The sequence below is a fragment of the Caretta caretta genome, chromosome 2 (genome assembly GCF_965140235.1).
Source record: "Caretta caretta isolate rCarCar2 chromosome 2, rCarCar1.hap1, whole genome shotgun sequence".
Classification (NCBI taxonomy): Eukaryota; Metazoa; Chordata; order Testudines; family Cheloniidae; genus Caretta; species Caretta caretta.
This window is the reverse complement of record NC_134207.1, coordinates 76215616-76228804: the sequence shown is the minus strand read 5'-3', so window position 1 is coordinate 76228804 and position 13189 is coordinate 76215616. Positions and strand designations below refer to the sequence as shown.

The following is a 13189-nucleotide window of genomic DNA, read 5'->3' as shown; positions in this document are numbered from 1 at the left end:
ATCCCCATATTCTCCACCAAAGGTCACAAGACAGGGCTTTCCCCCAAATTGTTAAGAACCCTCTGCCACGACCAGAGTCTCTTTCCAGGCTGTTTTATTTTCCAACACAGACAAAACAAACAAAAACAGTTCCTCAGCACACTCTGTGCTACAGCTCCCAGGGGTTCTTCCCCTTCTGTCTCTCACAGGATCTTCCTGCTACTCTTGCTTCTTGCAGCTCTGACTCAACAGATCTCTCTTTCATCTAGGCCCAGGTACCCTCTTTTAACCCTAAGTGGCGGTCTGCTAACCAGACACAGGGTGCACTGGTCCTGCTCCTTCTTAAAGGACAGACAAGGACTCCGACAGACAAGGACTCAGAAGATCCAGATTCCGTTACCAGTTCTGCCACAGACTTCTACTGTTGTCCTTAGACAAATCAAAATGAAGCTGGAATTAGAGTGGGGAGAAAATTAAGACGGTAACTCACTATTGATATGACGTTCATCGCATGAACTCTAGTGTTAAACACACTTTGGGAAACTACCAGAAACATTTTCACAACTTGTAAACTTTTCAAAGCAATTTTCCTGGACTATAATACAAAGAAAAAAATTAAAAAATTATGAACATCAGAGTAGTGTCTGCCAGTTTTACCCACTTACAGATGGATATTGCTGGGGAATAAATTATAATAAGGAGCTTTGAAGAAAACGTAACCTTAACTGGTAATGTAGAAAAGCGCAAACTTTAAACAGAACTAGTGGCTGAAAGTCTGTGCTGTTGCATAGGTGTAATTCTTCAGGTCACATGTGCAACAACAAAAAATCAAAATGGCTGAGAACTTAGAAACTGGATGGTAAGAGACCATGAATTCCACTGATGACTGAACTTGGTAATATTCGAACAAAAAGAGCTTTCAACCGTGCTTATAGCTGTTTCCATTGCTTTAGACTGACTCAACAGACATTCTAGTCATCATAATTCTGTTTGGGAGTTTTGTGTGTGTGGTGGTTGTGATGGTGACTCAGTTAACTTGCATGTGGTTTTGTGTTGTGCTGGGAAAGTTGTTTGGATTTGTGAGGGTGACGAATGAGAGATGTGTGCTGTGAAGGGCTATGAGTTTGGGGTTATCGTGTATGGTGGCTATGCTGTTGCACAGATGTGGCAGTTGGGCCAAGTAATCCACTATCTCTGCAGTCTTCTTCATACAACCAATGAAATTATTGCATGCAAATTAAATGTAGAATAAGGTTAATGGTTGGCTGAACTACCTGTGATATCACAATGGATTAGGACTCGTGGTACGGCATAAAAACATTCCGACTGTAGCTATACACTGGGTGTAAAGTCAAAATGGCTGAGAACTTTAAACTTGGACAGACTGTGAAACCCAGTGATGATTCAACCTGGTGGCATTCTGAAGAAAAAGAGCTCTTAATTATGCTTACAGATGCTTCCTTCTCTTCACACAGACTCTACAGATACTTTAGGCTTCAGAATGACATACAGAGTGAAATTCCTGTAATCTTATTATATAGCTAGCTGTAGATTGGAAAAGGAAGTATAACAAATAGGATGAGGGTGTGTGGGAGCCCAGTCCCTGAGTCTCAATGTCTTTGTGCTTTAAGAGCTCTGTGCTCCTCCCTCAGTTCCCCTGACAGTGCTCTGGTGCTCAATGAAGCTGGAAGCAGCAATGCCATGGGGACCCTATCACATACAGATACCCAAGCAAACCAAAGTAGCCATAGAACCTTTAAAGATCAGTGACAGATGAGCCAAATAATCTACCAATGATAACTTTTGATACATATGTCCAGTCTCTCTCATCCAATTGATTTATGTGAGGAGTACAGACATTATTATGGGAAATAGGTCCACCTTTAGGGTGACTGGCTGGTAGCCACCCACTAGGCCCTCAAAGATTCTGAAACCCATGCTGCTTAATGAAATAAATGACCAATACATAAATTAACTTTCCCTCAAAAATCAACAGTATTCCTATTTGGGTCAAGTTATGGAAAGACTATACAGCAATTCTATGGACTGAGGTGTGTGGAAATACCCTTCAGAGCCCCCTCCATCTGTAGGGATAGGAGCAGGAGTGAAGGGAGGTACTGAGACTTGGCACTGGGGGGAGGCAGCCAGTTCCAGGCTGGAAAGAAGGGACCTGCAGGTTCCTACCTGCTCCTGGGCTCATTCCAACCCCTCTAGGTCCCGCTCCCTGCTCCCAGGCCTGATCTACGGCCTGCAGCAGTTGATCTAGCCCCTCTGGGTTTGGCTCTTATCCCAGAATGTGGGAGTTCACATGGAAATGGAGCCTCACACAACATTTCCACTGTGGGGGCACAGCAGCCCCCAACCCTGGCCCCCACCCCAGTTCTACTGCCCCTGCTATGGATCACCACAAGGTTGATCCCCTTTATTTACCCCAGGGACTTCTCAGATTTGGAACTCTGATATCTGGGGAAGAAAAACATGAACCACGCAGGTCTCCAGTTTTATACATTTTATTAGCTAAAATTAAAAACTAAGCAAAACCATAAAACAAAACATATAAGCATATCAAATTTGAATAAAATGGATTATCACATTAATCTGATTATCAGGTTAATTAAACCATATCCAATAAACTAACAATTCCTTGGAAGATTTTAATTATTTGAGAAGGTAGTAATCTTGTTTAGCTATTAGCCTCAAAACTAACAGGACATTATTAATTACAATGCCAATCAGATTTATATTCCAGCCAAACAGCTGATACAGGGAGTGTCAAATCACACCCTGGATGATGCTAATGATGAGACTACAGCTCCACGCCAATTAAGGCAGTCTGCTCAAATTACTGGTGGTTAGGTAAAAGTCAATCTTTCCCCACCCTGCTCTCTCACGCCCCTGAAAAAACACCATAGGGTTCAATGAACCATTCCAACACAATTGAAGATTGCACAGCTTGTTACATACGATATACAAATGACAAATGTAGGTGAAAGCAATAAGATCTCTCAGGATTAAACACACAGTTCCTCCTTCATTAAAAATGTGTGTGTGATCTTTTACACAACAAGCTTATTTAACTTAGGGTTGTTTTAGACATTTGAGGAACAATTTTATAGGCAGAGTTCTCATATTCTGTGACTTCTATCCACATGTACACTCACTATCAGCCATCTGCTGGAGTTATGCAACAAGTGCAAGAATGCTGAGGTAGAGGCATCCCTTTACTAATAAAAATCAGAAAACAAAACAAAACTGAAAAGGTCGAGAATATATTTCTGAAAGGAACCATTTTTTAAATTAATTTTAATACAGACTAATTAATTATCTTACTTGAAAATAAATCAGAAAATTCATTCTATATATAAAAAGAGTAAGTGCTGTAAATTTGAGGTGCATATGCTGTATTTTTCATACATAATAAAGAGGTTAAATTCCTGTGTCAAGTGCAAATGAGAACTCAGCCTTAACTATGGAGTCATGACCAGCTGCTTCATAATGTTGAGTACGCCACACATTACAAATACATTATTTTAGGAGTGTTTTAGAGATTTTGTAAAAATGTGATAGGACTATTTTTCATATCGCTCCACTAACAAAGCCAACTCCCTCAGTTAACATGAGATGGCACTGTACAGGACTCAGAAGGAGCCACTGAAACCTCTAAAAATTACTCGAAATAGCTTTTCTTTTCCATAAAAATAATACAACTTTAATTATCATATATTGTGCCCTGCGAGGCTAGAAATAGAGTTGGCTTGGTTGGAAAGAAGAGGTTACTCACTTTGTGCCGTAACTGGAGTTCTTTAATATGTGTCCCTATGGGTGCTCCACTTCAGGTGCACATGTGCCCCCATTTGCCTTTGATCGGATATTTTTGGCAGCAGTGTCTCTTTGGTCCATGCCTGTGCTTGCATATCCTCGTGCCCCACACATCCTCATGTGCTGCACCAAAGATCTATAGGGCGGTGCAGGTGAACCACCCTCAGTTTCCTCTCTACCACAAAATCCTGCATAGGGGAAGGTGAACGGATAGCTGGGCACCCATAGGGACACACATCTCAACAACCTCCAGTTACTGTACAAGGTGAGTAACCTCTCCATCTTCCATAAGTATTGTCCTAATGGGTGTTCCACTTCAGGTGATTCTGAAGCAGTATCTCCACAGGGAGGTGGGTGCTTCCGAACAGAGTAATACTGAAGACAGAACTGCACTGCCAACTACAGCATCTGATCTAGAGGCATGAACCACATCATATTGGGTGGAGAAAGTATGTGCTGAAGTTCAAATTGCAGCTCTACAAATTGCAGCAACTGGGACATCTTTGAGTAATGACACAGAAGAAGACTGAGACAAGGAAGCTGAATGTTGGCACAGTCATATTATGAAATAATACATTCAGAGATCCATCTCAAGAGTCTCTGGGTGGAGACTGTGGATCCTTTAGATCTGTCCCCATTTGAAACAAACAACCTGGGAGACTTTTTGAATGATCTTTATCAAACATTCTTCTTTGTCAAGATCTTTATCAAGCATTCTTAAAACTACAGTACCCACCTGGGGAAGTGAGGAAACAAATTGACAGAGTGAGACGGGTACCCAGAAGTCACCTACTACAGGACAGGTCCAACAAGGAAAATAACAGAACACCACTTGCCATCGCATACAGCCCCCAGCTAAAACCTCTCCAGCACATCATCAATGATCTACAACCTATCCTGGAAAATGATCCCTCATTCTCACAGACCTTGGGAGGCAGGCCAGTCCTTGCTTACAGACAGCCCCACAACCTGAAGCAAATACTCACCAGCAACTACACACCACACCACAGAAACACTAAACCAGGAACTAATCCCTGTAACAAACCCTGTTGCCTACTCTGTCCCTCTATCTACACTAGCAACAACATCAGAGGACCCAACCACATCAGTCACACCATCAGGGGCTCATTCACCTGCACATCTACTAATGTGATATATGCCATCATGTGCCAGCAATGCCCCTCTGCCACGTACATTGGCCAAACTAAACAGTCTCTACGTAAAAGAATAAATGGACACAAATCAGACATCAGGAATAGTAACCTATAAAAGCCAGTAGGAGAACACTTAAATCTCCCTAGACAGTCAATAACAGATTTAAAAGTAGCCATCCTTCAACAAAAAAAAATTCAAAAACAGACTTCAAAGAGAAACTGCAGAGCTACAATTCATTTGCAAATTTAACACCATTTATTTGGGCTTGAATAGGAACTGGGAGTGGCTGGATCACTACAAAAGCAATTTTCCCACTCTTGATATTGACACGTCCTCCTCGATTATTGGAAGTGGACCACATCCACCCTGATTGAATTGTTCCCATCAACACTGGTTCTCCACTTGTAAGGTAACTCCCTTCTCTTCATGTGTCAGTATATTTATGCCTGCATCTGTAATTTTCACTCAATGCATCTGAAGAAGTGGGTTTTTTACCCACAAAAGTTTATGCCCAAATAAATCTGTTAGTCTTTAAGGTGCCACCAGACTCCTCGTTTTTGTGGATACAGACTAACACAGTTACCCTTCTGATACTTGATTTCTGAATGGTTTGGTTCTGTCCAAACAACAGGCTAATGCCCTCCTGACGTCCAAGGTATGGAAGACAGCTTCCTGCCTAGTCTGATGTGGTTTCAGAAAAAAAATGGAAGATGAATATTCTGGTTAATATAAAAGTCAGAAGACACTTTATGTAGAAACTTGAGGTGTGGTTGTAATGAAACCTTTTCCTTGAAAAACACTGGGAGGGTTTGCCATTAAAATCCTCAATTCTCCACCTTTCTAGGTGGAAATGATGGCCACCAAGAAAGTTGTTTCCATGGACAGGTGAAGCACCAAACACATAGCTACTGGCTCAAAGGAGTATTTCACAAGGTAATTAAGGACAAGGTTCAAGTCCCATACTGGAGTAAGTTCTATGATCTGTGGAAAAAGATTAATCAGTCCTCTGAGGAAACTTGACATTGTGGGGCAAGCAAAAATTGAAAAACCTTCCACAGACAAGCAAAAGGCTGTTTTGGCTGTGATGGGGTCCCCAGTGTGCAACCTGGGACTGCTGAGCCCTCCAAACCAACCAGCCTAGGTTGCCTCTCACATTGTGATGCTGATGTCAAGCTACCGCCTCTGTCAGACACTGCACTTTTACAGACATCCACAGGCAAGGACACACCCAGCTGAGTTACATGAATCATCTTCCAGTCACTCATGAACCATCAATAGGGATGCTCCAGTGAATTCCCCCCAGTTCCCCAGTCTTGCACCTCAGAATGTACCATCTTGCACTGGTTAGAAACCTGGTCTGTGTAAATTCATTACCTAGTTCACCACTTCGTCAAAGGGAAGTGGACAAGCACCAGCCTTTGTAACCTGAGCAGATTTCCCAAGTACTTTAGACAAACTCACTTGTAAGGATAAAACGTTAAAATAAGTTTATTAACTAGAGAAAGATAGATTTTAGGTAATTATACGTGGTAGGCATAAAGGTCAGAGATAGCTACATTAAGAAAATAAAAGCAAACACATTCTAAATCCTAAACTTTTAGTCTAAGCAAGAGTTGAATCAAACAGCTTTTCTCACCCTGCAAGATGGTACAAGGAGGTTACAGTTCCTCAATTCAAGGGACTACCTTCCAGCCTGGGACCAAACTTTCCCAGTTCAATGTCTTTTTCTTGCAGACATTCTTCCAGGTGGTGAGATGAGGGGGAAGAGAGGCCTAGCGATGATGTCACTGTCTCTCTTTTATACTTTCTTCCAGCTGCTAGAAAGATCCTTGCTGTGATGTGGTTAGCCCATCCCTCCTGGTGTACGTGCCTTCTCCAAGAAGCTTCAGGAAGAATGGACTGTGTGTTGATGAGCCATTGATGACCATCTGGCTAGTGATGGCTACTCTTTTGTTGTAACTGAAAGGCTAGCCGTGGGCATTCCCAACCTCACAACATATTTCAGTAACATAGAATCATACAATATCAGGGTTGGAAGGGACCTCAGGAGATCATCTAGTCCAACCCCCTGCTCAAAGCAGGACCAATCCCCAACTAAATCCTTATATATAGCAATACTTCATAACTTCACACACAATGATAGCACATACAATTCAACATGATATTAATGTTCAACAGATTAAGACTTTTTAAATGATACAGCACAAGGCATACTTTGTACAAAACACATCATAATAATATCACAGTGGTGAATATGTGAGTTCCAGGGTACTACTTTGAGGTACAGAGTGTCACAATATCCACCAAATGAACCATGATGGAACTCATAGTGAGACCTGATCTTTTTAATTCTAGCAGGTAGCACAGGATGGTGGAAAGAGAAGAGGGAACAAGAGAGAATTAATGACAGGTACACCACTGGTGAAATCACTTCCATTTCTGAAGGCAAGTATTTATCACAGATATCTTTCTGCTGTTTAACAACACCTGCTGTACCTCTGTTGAACAGGAAGTCTCTATACCAGAGAACCATCAAGGAGCCGCACCTGGAGTCACAGAACTTCCAATTTGGGATAAAGCACTTGAGTATCCTGAGACAACAGGCAGCAACTGACTGGAATGGTCAGTGGTGGATGAGAAGCAAGTCGAATCAATGAAGGATACCAAATGTGCATCAGCCAAATCGGTGCAATCAATATGACCTTATCCTTGTCTTGCTTGACCATGCTGAGAAATTTTACGAGCAACAGCATTGGTGGATAAGTGTAAAGAAGACTCCTTACCCATGAAATAAGGAAGGCATCTCCTAGTGACTGAGGATCAAGTCCCCCTCTTGGGTAATATTACTTCACTTTGTGTTGGTGATGGTGGCAAAAAGTTACACTTCTGAAATCTCCCAGGTTAGAAATATGCTGTTGATGACTTGTGAATGCAACTCTGGGAGAAGTGTCTGCTGAGTTCGTCAGCCGTGGTGTTCTGTATACCCAGGAGGTAAGAAGCGGAGACGACTACCTGGTTGGCTATGCACCAATTCTTGAGTTTTATCACCTAAGCACATAGTGAGGGGGAGCACGCCCTCCCCTGACAATTGATGTAGAACATGCAGACTACGTTGTCTGTGGCAGTCTTGAAAGATTTGGCTCAGACCAGCGGAAAGAAGTGAGTGCAAGCATTCCTGACTGCTCTCAACTACAGATAACTACAGACTCTCATGGGGAGACCATTTGCCTTAGATGGTGTGTGGTCTCAGATGCGCTCCCCATCCCAGCGGGATGCATCTGATGTAATAACGATGGTAGAAAGAGCTTGAACTAAAGGAATGAAATGAACTCCCATACAGGATTCTTCCACCAACTGATTGAGTCCAGAACCTGATAGGGAACAGACACCTGCGTGTCCAGACTGTGCTTGTTCACTATATAAACGTCCTGAACTATCCCAGGAAACACAGGAGATTTAATCTGGTGTGTTGGGCTATGAAGATACAAGCTGCCATATGACCTAATAGCTGAAGACAATTTCTTGACGACGTTTGAGAACTTAATTGAATTCTTGCAATATGATTTTCAAGTGTGTGAACTTGTCCACAAGTAGGTAAACTCTGGCTATTGCACCATTTGGAAAAGTTCCTATAAAATCTATCCACTGAACTGGGGTCAAAACAGACTTTTCGAGATTGTGTTGAAGGCCTAAACTGTGGAACAGAGACCTTGTCATTGGTTAAGATTGACCTCTGAGAAGCCAATCATTGAGATGAAGGAAAGCAACTATACCTAGTCAACGTAGGTGGGCAACTAGAGCTGCCATTATCTTTGAGAATACTCTTGGGCAGAGAAGAGTCCGAAGGGGAGCACATGGTATCGGAAGTGATTGTGGTTGACTGTAAAATGAAGAAACTTCTTGTGAGAAGGGTGAATTGTGACATGAAAATATAAATCCTGAAGGTTGAAAGTCACAAACAAATCCCCAGAATCTAAGGAGCAAATTACAGCTGCAAGGGTCACCATCCTGAATTTCTGCTATTTCACATAATTGTTTGGAATCTGACATATAATATAAGCCTCCATCCTCCATTCTTTTTAGGGAACAAAAAATACTTGGAATAGAACCCCTTTCCCTTGTACTGGACTAGAATTGGTTCTATAGCTCCTAAGCATAGAAGGGAAGTGACTTCCTGTCTCACCTACTGATTGTGAGATGGGTCGCTGAAAAGGGATGGGGAAGGGGGCTGGGATGGAGGGATGGAAATGAAATAGTTTGAATAATTGATATTACGACCTCCAAAAACTCATTTGTCGGATGTTATTCTCTCCAATGCAGGTTGAAAGGGGGAGAGGTGTTATCCAAAGGTGGGGAGGAGGATAGGATAGCACAGCTGTAGAATCTTGTGGAATGGATGATCTGAACTCAAAACTGGCACTTGGACAAAACAGAGGGCTGGGATGAGGTAGCTGCTGCAGTTTGTAGCTTCTTTTTAGAGAACCTAGGACTCTTGGCAGGTGGTTCAGAAGGTCTATGGAAACTAGAGAAAGAAACTGGGCAAAATCTTTGAGTTGTCTGAGACCTGCTGAATTTTCTTTTATTTGCAGGTATATAAATCCCAAGGGATCTATGTGTGGCCCTCAAATCTTTTAAAGCATGAAGAATGTCATTGGTAGACTCAGCAAACAATTTGAGACCATCAAAAAGCAAGTCCTCAACAGTACTTTGCACCTCTTATGGAAGCTGCACAACTGAAGCTATGAAGCTTGTTGCATCACAATCACAGTGGAAATGGACTGACTGTGCTGCAGTATCAGCTGAATCTAAGGAGGCCGAGAATGATGTTTCCACTAAGAGTTGCCCTTCTTTTATGATGGCTTTAAATTGCTTGTGGTGCTCCTCTGGCAACTGCTCAATAAAGGTGTTAAACTTATTATAATTCAGAAAGTCATGCTTTCACATGAATGCTTGTTGGTTAGCTATTCTGAATTGCAATGTTGCAGAGGAGTAACTCTTATGACCGAAGACGTCGAGTCACTTCTGGTCTTTGTTGTAAGGGGTAGACTTAGCACTGTGTTGTCTACTGCACTCATTAACTGTCCACAACCAGGGAATTTGGTGTTGCGTGTTAAAATAAAAACTCTGAGTCCTTGGCTGGAACAGAATCATTTTTTGTCAGCATATTTACAGATGATCTTAGCAGGCTCTAGCAAAAAACCGGGAGGGCAACACGAACGGAAATGTCCAGGAGTTTATGATAGGAATCCTGGACTCTTATAAAGGCATATGAAGCATAAGCAATGAGTTTCTTCAGCTCCTGGAACTGTCTAAGGTCATCTGCCATGGAAGGTGGTGGAGGCATTACAGCCTCATCTGGCTATGATGATGAAATATTTGTGTGAGGTGTTGCCTACTTGTCAGCCCTTACCTCCTGCTCCTCAAAGATCTCCTCAACTGGTCGGAGTGAAGACAGTGGAAAATGGTTCTGCCTATATTCCTTGAGTGTGTTTCGGGGCTCTTATGAACATTGTGGGGCCCATAGGGCACGGGAGGAAGCATCTTCCGTTGATCATACCAGCTAGACAAGGGTCAAAGTCATCTGTCCGCTCAGAATGGACAGGAGAACGTTGTCTCACAGAATAAGCAAGAGAATCCTGTACCAAAATCTCTCAGAAGAGTCATTGTCAACATACTCAAGGGGAGGTGATACTTGTTCACTCTGGATGGTCAAAGTCGGTATAGAAGGAGGTCCCAGTGAAAAATATGGAGTTGATAACCTGGAGGATCTCGGTGCAAACAGATGTCCGGTGCCAGTAATAGGTACTCTGGCTCATTCAAGACAAGAAGGACCTTTGAATACTAAACTCTACAGCACCAATGGTACGTAGGCAGGAGTTAGATGGCCTCCACAGGATTCCGTTTTCGGTACCATGTTTTATATCTGTCTTGAGTTTGTGTGTGCTACGGACCCTGAGTGTTTGGTATCAGAATGTCCGGGGTCAGACTCCAGCACTACCAATGCAGAGCTATAGAATAATGGCATAGCTACTGGGGATACAAAAGTGTTTGATGTGATACAGCTCTGCACAGAACTTCTACTGGTATGGATAGGACTACCCAAAGACGAAGTCATCTTCAGTACCATATCCTCTTTGGTAGTAGTATGACTCTTAGAGGACACTTCAGATATCCTCAGAGTACCGGAGACACAGGAAGCCTCAACAAAACTCCCTTTGGGAACTGAGGTCTCCAGAACATTTTTCTCAGACAGCGACTGAGACATCTTAGAAGGAGATCTAGGACTCCTACTTTTCTTATCAGTACCCAGAGACTTAGAATATGAAGCTCCCTGTACTGTTGATATTGAGGCAGATGCTGGCTTCCCTGAGAATTTCAATGACCAAAACCCAGAGGTGGGTGAGGTAGCAGCAATAGAATCCCTTGAGGCTCTAAGTGACAAGGATCCTGAAGTTGATGGGGTACTAAGTGTGCTTAGAGGCCAGGGTGCAAGGCGGTTCTCAGAGCTCAGGTCAGAGACCAGTCTTAGGGCTTGCTCAATCACCAATAATTTGAATTTAATCTCTCTGATTTTTTTTTTTTGAGATCTGCTTTTGAAGAAGGAGCAAGTCTTACACTTACTCGGGATATGGGTGTCCCCCAAACTGCAGAGGCACCAAGAAACTTTGTCATTGACCAGGATAGCTGCCTGGCAGTAAAGACACTGCTTAGAGTCTGGGGATCCTCCCATACCACAGAAAACAAGTCTAAAACCACCCCTCAATCAGGAAAAAGGCTAATAAAAGGGGAACAACAATCCCAACAAACTAACTAACTAACTAACTAAACTATACCAGGAACAGCCTGAGTAAAGAGGGCATTCTGGATACTCCATCTCAGGCCAAGGGTTGTTCAGAAGGGACTGAGGGTGGTTGGCTCACACAGTCCCATATATTCTTGGCATGAGGATGTACAGGGCACATGCGAAGGACGAACAGACACTGCTACTGAAAATCTCTGATCAAAGGTGCATGGAGGCACATGCGCACCTGAAGTGGAGCATCCATAGGGACACTATTCAAAGAAGAATCCCCTTTACAGCAGTCTAAAACTCCTCTTGCTAGCCCTCCAGAGCTATAAGATACCATATCAGACTAAGTTTGTAATATTTTTACATATAGAATTGCTGTTACTGACTCAAATCTCTGGAGATGTCCTCACAGAACATAATGTGCTGCCCCATTCCACATTACATTCTGTGGCATACCCCTCCAACTGAAACATCACCTGAGTGGTGGGTTAGGGGACAGCAGATAGTTGGACACATCTGCAAAGGAAGTGTTAGCATAAGAAGGGAGTGCCCTGAAGAACAGTGCAGTCACTTGACCTCTGTATCAGTGTCTTTGATGCTTTGGTAGATCTCAACCTCTGCACATTTGTTAAGAGGATGGAGACAAAAAACTTAGGGCAGGTGTACACTACAGCCGGGATCGACACTCTGAGATCGATCCACTGGCGGTCGAATTAGCGGGTCTAGTAAAGGCCCGCCAAATCGACTGCAGATCGCGTTCCAGTTGACCCCTGTACTCTACCCCCGACAAGAAGAGTAAGGTAAGTCAATGAGAGATTTTCTCCCATCGACCCCCCGCGGTGTAGACCCTGCGGTAACTCAGCATAAGGTATGTGAATAACATAGCTGGAGTTGTGTAGTGTAGGTCGGCTTACCGTGGTAGTATAGATATAGACTCTGTCTTCCCACCCCAAAGGGAGCAATCTGAAAGAATCAGCATTGAGTTTCCTGGTCCCTAACGTAATTTTTTCCTGTTCAGGGGATGAATTTTTCCCTACCAAAACTACAATATATACGAAATAAAAAGGCTACTATGGTTAAACCAAAAGCTTTTTCTCTTTGTTTACCTATAAACTATATGACTCGTCCTTGATAGTATGATATCTTACTTAGTTTTATATGCTACACAAATGAAAGGATAACAATAATAAAAAGAATCCTGAAAAGAAAATCCTTATTTCTTATACCTGCTTATAATCATATTTATATGAAATGTGGTGTTCAGTAATAAAATGCTAAATAATTCTCTTTGTGGATTATACAGTTTAGTAACTAATATAGAAGATATAAGCCATCATTTACAAGAAGATGCCATCTACTGAGCAAAAGTGTAATCAGCAGGCAATTTCTATTACAGCCAAAATCTTTTTCTTCCTTTATTGATTTTCTCCATTGCTTTTCTAAAGC

At 42.4% G+C, this 13189-nt stretch overlaps 1 protein-coding gene across 1 annotated transcript in view; it reads right to left on the bottom strand.

Moving 5' to 3' along the window:
- CCDC178 (coiled-coil domain containing 178) overlaps window positions 1-13189 on the bottom strand; it is a 364864-nt gene that overhangs the window by 223173 nt on the left and 128502 nt on the right.